Raw genomic sequence first — 9898 nt, 5'->3', positions numbered from 1 at the left:
TCATCAAGTCCTACAAGCGATCTTCCTCATCTTCGAGAAGACGCTCAAGAGTACATGCTTCCAAGCTACCATCTCCGGCAAGGTCACATCAGCATCGACACCATCACCAACAAGAACGTGAAGGTCAAGAGCTCAACACCTACAATGGCTCAACGACTTCACCATCTCCCTTGGCATCTTCGCCAAGCGACTTCAAGGCATCTTCACCTACGGACATACGACATCTTCGCCAACAAGCACCCCAAGACTACGCTCAAGAGAAGCTCCCCAAGCTCAAGTCCGCAATTTCCACGAGCTACTACGACCTTGACACCGACCACAAGATTCCTTTCTATGGGACTCAAGAACCCGAGGAGTATCTCGAGTGGGAGGGCTTGATGGACGACTACCTCAAGCTACATCAAGTTCGTCCCGAAGATCAAGTGAAGTGTGGCACAAGAAACTTCCACGACTGCGCATCGGCATGGTGGCTTCACACACCTTCGGAGAGCTACATGATGACTTGGCCCAAGATGAAGAGAGCTTTGCGATGAGAGTTCGTGCCTCCAACCTACACGGAACAACTTCGACGCCAATTGGAGAACACCATCCAAGGATCCAAGTCCATCGACAAGTACTTCGGAGATGAAGATTGCCTTGCGACGAGCCGGCGTGGACGACCCCATTTTGATGAAGTTCCACTTCATGATGGGATTGAACAACGACATCCAAGGCTATCTTCCTCAAGAACTACAAGTCCCTCGGCAACTACTACATTGGTGCTCTCAAGGCGGAACAAGAACTCATGAAGGCCAAGGCTTCTCCACCCCAAGCACACTTCACGGCAACCAAGCTCTACGACAAGCATGAGGCTAGTACCACCACGATGTCCAAGCCCGACGACCTCCAAGACAATGCTCCCAAGTTCGACTTCACCGCCATCCCTCTTTGTGGCATTGATGATGCCGAGTCTACTTAGACTCTTTTTCAAGACGGTGCAGCGACGAGTATGACTACGGAGACCCTCAAGGACCAAGCTTTGGAGGCGAGTGACAAGGCGGTGAGCAAGGATGATGTTTCCATCTTTGGACGCGAGAGTGATGAGGTGCCATCTTCGGCCTTCATCCACGGCGACGATGACGAGATGATCGAGCATGGGATTTTCCCTTCGGTCATGGAGGAGAGTGATGATGTGCCATCTTCGACCTTCATCCACGACGACGACGACGAGATGGTTGAGCATGTCATTCTCCCTTCAACCACGGCGACGTATGATGACTTGAGTGACTTTTGCCACCATATTGAGAGTGAGAGTGACTTCACCACTAGCCCCATATATGACGAGTTGCCCCAATTCCCATGTGAGGAGAGCCACAACCCCCATCACTTGAGTGAGATGAGTGACTCCACCATATGTGACTTTGAGTGCACCTATTTTGAGGGAGTGAGTGAACCACCACATAGAAAGAGTGTGATAGTTGATAGGTCTCATGAGGCCATTTGCATTTCTAACAACTTGACCTCTACCTCTATTGTGTCTTCTCATTTGGTGCTAGGTCCCATTTATGATGACGCGCCGATCCTTGACGACTTCGTCCTCCCTTTGGACAAGACGATGGCCATGGTGGAATATGATGCACCCCCACATGGTTCCATCAAGATGAAGATGACCACCATTTGGTCTTTCCCACCTCACCTACACCGCTTGAGTGGAATGAAAACGGTAACATAGGTGACGGTGATGCTCTAGTCCCACTAGTGGACATTCTTGACATTGATTGCTTGAATGATGTTGATCCACCTAGTACCATGCTTCATGCTAGTATGATTTCCCCATGCGATGATTTGCCCATTTATGATGAGTATGATGATTCTCATGTGGAGTCTATTAGTAGTGATGCCATGTTACATAGGATTTCTTATGACAATTCTTTAGGTCACATCATGTTTGATAATCCGCTTGACTTGTCCTATGCTATGCATGAGATCAACCATATGTGTTATTTGCAATCTCTTCATAGTGACTATGCATATGCCATTAAAATAAACCAATTTGCACATATGGCATAGATGACAAGCCCATGGTTATTGGCATTTGTTTTTCTTGCGATGATATTGATATACTCCCTTTGCATCATTTATCTCATATGCCATGCCATGACAACCTAGCTTCGGATATGCATTGTTTTGGATCTTGTCCATTTTCTCCATGTGATGTTTCCGATATTGCTCATGAGGAGACCCCCATAGTTTCCTCATATGTTTTAGGATATTTTGATCCGTCCCATTCATTGCATGATCCCAATACTTGTGTGCACCATATGCTCCCCATGAACAAACATGCTATTGATGTGCCATATACTTGCATTCTCAATTTGTGTCACCATCGTGTCATACACAATAACTATTCTTTCATGATCGATGACATGTTCTTATACCATGCATCAAATTTCTTTGAGCGATGCTTATCTTGTGCTAACTCACACGTGCACATACACATCATGATGGATGATGTGTATATTTACCACGCGCACAATTTCTTTGGTTTGTGTCTCTTTTGTATAGGTACCCATGAATACTTGTCAACCTCGCAATCCCACGAGTTGACAAAACATGCTCTAGAGAGCAATGATGACTTGGGATCCCATGGATTGTCTTTCCCATTGCTCTCTTCATGCAAAGACTTTGCACATTTCTTCTACATGGCCCTCACTTGGCTATGGGTTGTTGTCCATTACATATTATATGCCCATCTTGCCATGTTCACTTTGCATGATATGCCCATTCCTATGCCTTTGCCATGCATTTGTGGCCTATGATTTGCTTTACACATGATGATTGATTCTAGCACTTGTATGTGTATTTGCAAGCTTGGTGGAGACATTGCTTGTTATTGCCATGTTCCATTTATGACCCATTCCTATAATGATACTATGATCTTGCTTTGTGTTCGTGATTGTGATATGTCATGTGCATTGTCTATGCCTATTATTTGCTCACATGACATGATTGCCATGATTTACTCTAGTGTGTTGCATCTTCGCTCCACTAGTTTGCATGACATGATTGATATGCTTGCTTGTATTGCATCACCCATGATTCATTCTTGCTCATTTCATGTGGTTGATGACAACCATTTCCATGCTTTGCACATGATTGTTATTGCTTCTTGTCACATATCTCCATATGTTGCCTCTCTCATGATAGATGATTTGACATGTATTGAGTGCAATAATGATTCTAGTCTTGCTAATGAGATTGCTCCCATAGCATTCTCGCATATGATTGAAGATTTTGACATATTTCTCATGAAGCATGCTTGTCTTACCTCTTTGCATCATATACCTAGTGCCATGAATATTGCCATTGTTGCATCATATTATTCATGCACTTGTGCTTCTAATGGTTATGTTCAAAAGATGAGAACCATCATGATGGATGATGTGTTTATCTACCATGCGCATACATTATTTGTTTTGTTGTGTGCATGTGTAGGATACTTGTACTTTGTGTTGACTTCCACTTCACGTGAGTTGACCATTCGAGCTCTTGAGAGCGAGCCTCATATATTCTACCACGACTCGCTTCTACACCACATTTCATACTACTTCGGCATTGTGAAGAATGCACAAGGACACGCTTTCAAGGTGACATCCTTCTTGAGCATGGATATTGAGGATCATACTACTTGTGTTGCTTGCACCATGAAGCTTATTGGTCATCTTGTACCACTTGATTGCGCACATGTTAGAGATCTTACCTCGACTTGCCATTTTCGCATTTCCATGCCTCATGACATATATACCTTCTGTGTTGCATCCAATTCTTGGACTACTTGCTACTATCATATGGTTGGTTGCACAAATATCATTTCTTCACATATGCCATGTCCCTTTGCTTGTCACATGATTCACTTGATTGCCTCACACATGATGAACAATTGCTCTTTATATTGTGTTGAGTGCCACACTATATTCACTACACCTTATGCACATTATGCTTGGATTGTCTTGCACTTGACCCATGTGTTTAGACACTTCATTTTATTTGGTGTTGTGAATGATTCTTATGCCTACCATAGACCTTTCATTGAGCAATTTGTGAATGCTTGCTATGACCTCGAGGTAGATGCTTATTCTCTTGTCACACATATTTGCATCTATACCTCACATTTGCATACTTGTCTCCATGATATCTTTGCTTGTGCTCGATTGATATGCTTACATGCCATGTCACAATCGTCTGTCACACCCTATGCTATGCTTGATGACAACACTTGTTTGGTGAATCACCTCTTGAATGCTTGGTTTTGCACTAACGCTAACCACATTTGTTTTTCCAAGTTTTTGTTCTATTTGCTCCTTTTAAAGGAATCACAAGATGGTGCGACACTGGAAAGTGCCCATTTTGAGCTACTAGACGATGAGTGCTTGGAGATCGACCACTTTGACATGACACCGCCATCTCTTTCCCATGGTGATTTGGTTTTCTATCCGAGGTCGGATCTTTCCCAAGGGGGAGGGGATTATGCAGAGCATCCTACGGTCATCACCATGTCAAGAGTCCGTTTGGCAAGTGACACGTGCGACCTCTACTTCTCATACATAAAGGTGAATCTTCTCCGTTACACGTGTTCACTTGACCCCTTCGAGGATGGTATACTACTTGACACTCCACCCATGTGCATGCATAGGTATCGATGGAGCTTCACGGACGACGAGGAGGAGTGCAAGCGCCAAGGAACAATTACACCATCCGCGAGGGAAGCGTGGAAGCGAAGACGGAAGAAGACGGAGCTGCGGAGTCCCCAGAGGCCGGACGACCGACGTGCCACCGGACGTCCGACAATCTACAACCACCGGATGAACGGACTACGCCGGACATTCGACACCTAGAACTCCAGCCAGCCCAAGAGTCTTGCCGACGAGATCTACAGTGACCGGACGACCGACCGAGACCAGACGCCCGACACCTCCCAGTCCACGGACGACCGAGCACCACCGGAAGACCGGTGCCACGGTGACAGAACGATATTTACGGAAGTCCAAAGACTTTCGGACATCCGGACTATCGTGAACCTTCGGACGTCCGACACCGATCAGACGTCCGACGCCTGTGTGCGCAGCCGCGGGCCTTTGGCCTTGTATCCCTCTCACACTTACCCCTTCGTGGCTTAGACTATAAATAGACCACCTCCACCTCCTTTCTAGGGTTAGCAAATATGATAGCTCATTCTTAGGTGAGCTTTGCTCCTACCTCCTCCTCTTGAGAGAGAGAGAGACCACTCCCATGGAGTTCAAGACCTCCATGTGAGAAGATCCTGCGGGATATCATCAAGACCCCCTCGTAGGAAGATCCGTCTAGGATACCATCAGGACCTCCTCTTGGAGATGAACTCTACCTTGTATCTTTCCTTTTGTTGTTCATGTACCCTTGTGGATCTTATGTGTTTGATTGTCTAGTGGATGTGTGATTGGACTTGTTCTTGAGTGTTTCGCCTTGTGATTTCTCCCCGTTCTTCCCCGTGTTCTTCATGTTCTTGGTAGGATTTTCCTCCAAACATGAAAGATCGGGCCACTAGGGTTCTACCCTACATCATACAGGCTTCTCCAAAAGTCTGTATAAAACCATATGCTTTGATCGCACTATCAAAGTGTTTATTCCAACTCCGAGAGGCTTGCACCAGTCCATAAATGGATCGCTGGAGCTTGCACACTTTGTTAGCACCCTTTGGATTGACAAAACCTTCTGGTTGCATCATATACAACTATTCTTCCAGAAATCCATTCAGGAATGCAGTTTTGACATGCATTTGCCAAATTTCATAATCATAAAATGCAGCAATTGCTAACATGATTCGGACAGACTTAAGCATCGCTACAGGTGAGAAACTCTCATCGTAGTCAACTCCTTGAACTTGTCGAAAACCTTTTGCAACAAGTCGAGCTTTGTAAACAGTAACATTACCGTCTGCGTCAGTCTTCTTCTTAAAAATCCATTTATTTTCTATGGCTTGCCGATCATCGGGCAAGTCCACCAAAGTCCACTCTTTGTTCTCATACATGGATCCCATCTCAGATTTCATGGCTTCAAGCCATTTTGCGGAATCTGGGCTCATCATCGCTTCCTCATAGTTCGTAGGTTCATCATGGTCTAGTAACGTGACTTCCAGAACAGGATTACCGTACCACTCTGGTGCAGATCTTACTCTGGAAGACCTACGAGGTTCGGTAGTAACTTGATCTGAAGCTTCATGATCATCATCATTAGCTTCCTCACTAATTGGTGTAGGAATCACGGGAACTGATTTCCGTGATGAACTATTTTCCAATAAGGGAGAATGTCATGGAAATATCACATCAGATGTCCTAGCAGAAGGACTTAGTCGTGGAGCCATCGCAATGAGGTTAGCCTGAAGGGGTTAAACCGGACAAGGGACACGAGAGTTATACTAGTTCGGCCCCTTCGATGAAGGTAAAAGCCTACGTCTAGTTTGTGATGGGATTATTGGGGTTCGATGACCAGGGAGCAAACACGCTAGCCTGGGTCTCGAGTTGTTGTCTCTTGTCCCTGAACTGCCGCCAGGTCATCCCTTTATATACACAGGTTGACGCCCGGCCGGTTTACAGAGTCCCGAGGCCGACTCATACAAGTGTTCGGCTCGATCTCTTCCTTTCCCTATCTTACAACACAAGTTATACAACTACGACGGTTTAGCACTATGGGCCCTAATCCGCCTCTGGGCTTGGGCCTCAAAGCTTCATCAGTAAAGCGCCATCTTCTTGTCTTCAAGGACTTCAGTATGGTTGAGCATGAACCGGCCACTCCTGGGCGGTTTATACTCAATAGTTATATCCTCAACATTAGCCCCAGATTGATTTGAACCTGTTCATGTCAATCTTCAACACTTAAACAAATTCCACGGGCATCTTCTGATGATTCTTGTAAACCGCCATGTTGTCGTTTCCCTGTAAATTTTGGTGAACCTCCGTGACGTCATCTCCTGTCACTGCAGAAAATCGTCATGATGTCATCTTCTGCATAAAAAGATACCCTTCATTAATTATACTCGAAGATCGAGGCGACAGCTGCGCCCCCTTTCGCTGCTTCAGGACCCTCGATTTTCGCGCCTGCCGTTTGTCCCCTTTTCTTTATAAATAAGGCCGGAGGGTCTTTCCATTTTCCCCCCTTGCCTCTCATCTTCCTCCTCGCGACCCGAAGAACTCCTGCACCGCCGCCGCCGTCGGTCCTCGAATCTACACCAACCTTGGCCGCTGCATCACCCTGTTTGGACCAGAGCTCCTGCGATACTCCACCGCCATTGCGTGGCCCTGGTAAATCTTCCTTCCCCTAACCCTAGATCTCCATTAGGGCTTCAAGTTCATCTGTGTTCATCGATGTTCATCAACGCTTCTCTACCTTTCCCTTAGCCTTTTACTGAATCTCCATTAGATCTCCATTAGGATTGTTTCTTTTGCGGCTAGATCCGTAACTTTAGTCTGCCACACCATAATGCCTTACTGTTCATAGAAAAACTGCATCAGGACCTTCTCTGTTCCTCTTAGCGCCATTGTAGGGCTTCAGATAAAATTTCTTTACTAAACCATGGTAGATACAAAATTATACTGCCACACTGTGAAATCTATTTCTGTAAACACTTAGTAGATTTCAACTCTGCCTCTTCTGTTTAAGGTCGGTTTAACTTTTAATAGTTGATAATCCGCCATATCCATTAGCCCTCATTTTAAACCGCCGTCTTATCTTGAGTAGAAAACTCCGGTTTAACTCACATATATGCTTTCATCAAATTCCCCAGTTTAACACCGATTAGTATATATCAGCCATCTATCATAAACCGTCCTTCATTTTTCCTTTTATTGTTCATTTCCAAGATGACCAAGCAATTCGCCGCTTGCAACTGGGTTCCTTCCCGGATCATGGAGACACAAATCAATGGATACGTTGTAACTGGCACTTTAGCCTCAAAGAATATCCTTCACTGGCAAGTTCCTGGCCCTGAGTGCCCTCCTGAGCCTCAAGATGGCGAAGTAATTGTTTTTATGCAGCACTTAGACCGGGGATTTAGCCCTCCCGGATCAAAGTTCTTCCGGGATGTGCTTGCCAGCTTTCAACTCCATCCTCAGGACATTGGACCAAATTATGTGTCCAAAATATGCAATTTCCAAGTGTTTTGCGAAGTTTACCTTCAAGAGGAACCAACTGTTGAGCTCTTTCGGCATTTCTTCCATTTAAACCGCCGGACTGAGTTCTCTGACGGCCCCAATACTGAACTTGGTGGGGTCTCAATCCAAAATAGAAAAGAAGTTGATTTCCCTCATGCAAAGCACCACATCCACCCTAAAGACTGGAACCAAACATGGTTTTACTGTAAAAATACTGCCCCTGCCGGAGAAAATCCCTTGCCGGGTTACCGCGCTCACAGGCTTAGCAATGGCCATCCAGTGCCTCAACGACTCACCGCCAAGGAGCGACAGGCTGACGCACCTCAACTCGCCAAACTCCGGGCTCTCCTAGCCAACGGTTTGACTGGCGTTGACCTCGTTCGCTGCTAGGTTGCATGGCATGTCCTTCCTTTAAGCCGCCGCCCTAGATTGATGCACGAGTATACCGACAATGCCAAGGATCCTCAACGGTTTAATGAGATAGAAATTACTGATGATGAAGTCACATAATCTGTGAAGAAGATGTTAGATGAACCAATCGCTGCATGCAGCCAAACTGGGCTGGCCCCTTTTTACTCCTCCAACAAACCGCCAGCGGTAAAGATTTTAACCTTGTGCTTTCTTGATGCGCCTCCGCTTTAACATTGCTCTAATAAACCTTTGTTTAATTTTCCAGGCCAATAGCTCCTTTTGGAAAAGGAAAGCTTCAGACAAACAGGCAAGGGATCCTCGTGCCAAGAGCAAAGTTATAAAGAGAGCAGCCAAGAAGAAGACCGGCGAAACTGCCGATCCGCCCGAAGATATTGAAGATTTGGATCAAGAGGTAGAACTTGACTCCCTTGGCTCCTTTTTCATACACCTTATTAACAATGACTATTATCAGGATGATGCGGAAGCCAGCCATGCTGATCATGTTGAGGTAATCTCCCTTTCCTCCGGTTTAGATCATGTGCCAGTTCAGAAATTTCGTCATGCAGTTCGAAAAGTAAAACGCTCTCACCCACTTGCTCATTTGGATCCACAATTTTCTTTGAAGACACAGCAACAAGAAGGTCGTCGCACAACCCGGCACAGTGGTCAACAGGTCACTTCCTCCGGTTTACCAGACACTCCACCCCGGAAGCGTCGTCCGGAGGTCTCTTCTTCTTTTAATAAGCCTTGTCCCTTGGCGGGTTGCTTCCGCTACCCACTTAATCCGTCTGATTCAAATTATCAGGTAACTTCTAACTCCTCATCTGGCGACTCATCAACCACGCAATTGCCTCCCCTCAAGACCGTCGCTGGGTAAGTGTACTGCTTTTCGGTTTGTTTCTTCATGCATCGGTTTATCATACTAATCTTCATTTTGATGTTGTAGTGCCAAGGCTTGATTGAGCAAGAAAGCCAAGACCAGCGGCCCCACTGACGATGTTGAACCGGAGAAGACCCCAGAAAATGCTGGTCAAGATACTGATGTCATGGATGACTCTGCCCCGCAAGACCCAGCCACTGATGCTAATCCGCCGAAAGCTGACCCGGACACGCATGTTGATCCATCAAGTCCGCATGCTACGCCTCCAAGCCCATCTGCTGATCCGCCAAGCCCAGCTGTCAATCCGCCAAGCCCAGCTGCTAATCCGCCGAGCCCAGCTGCTAATCCGCTGAGCCCAGCCAGAGATACCGTCAATCCACCAAGTCCGTCTAAAGGTGGCGATGATGTTATTTTCACTGGCACTGCTTATACCGCCCCAGGCAAT

The sequence above is a fragment of the Triticum dicoccoides genome, chromosome 5B, assembly GCF_002162155.2.
Source record: "Triticum dicoccoides isolate Atlit2015 ecotype Zavitan chromosome 5B, WEW_v2.0, whole genome shotgun sequence".
Classification (NCBI taxonomy): domain Eukaryota; kingdom Viridiplantae; phylum Streptophyta; class Magnoliopsida; order Poales; family Poaceae; genus Triticum; species Triticum dicoccoides.
The sequence above is the reverse complement of the archived record's forward strand: the minus strand, read 5'-3'. Positions refer to the sequence as shown.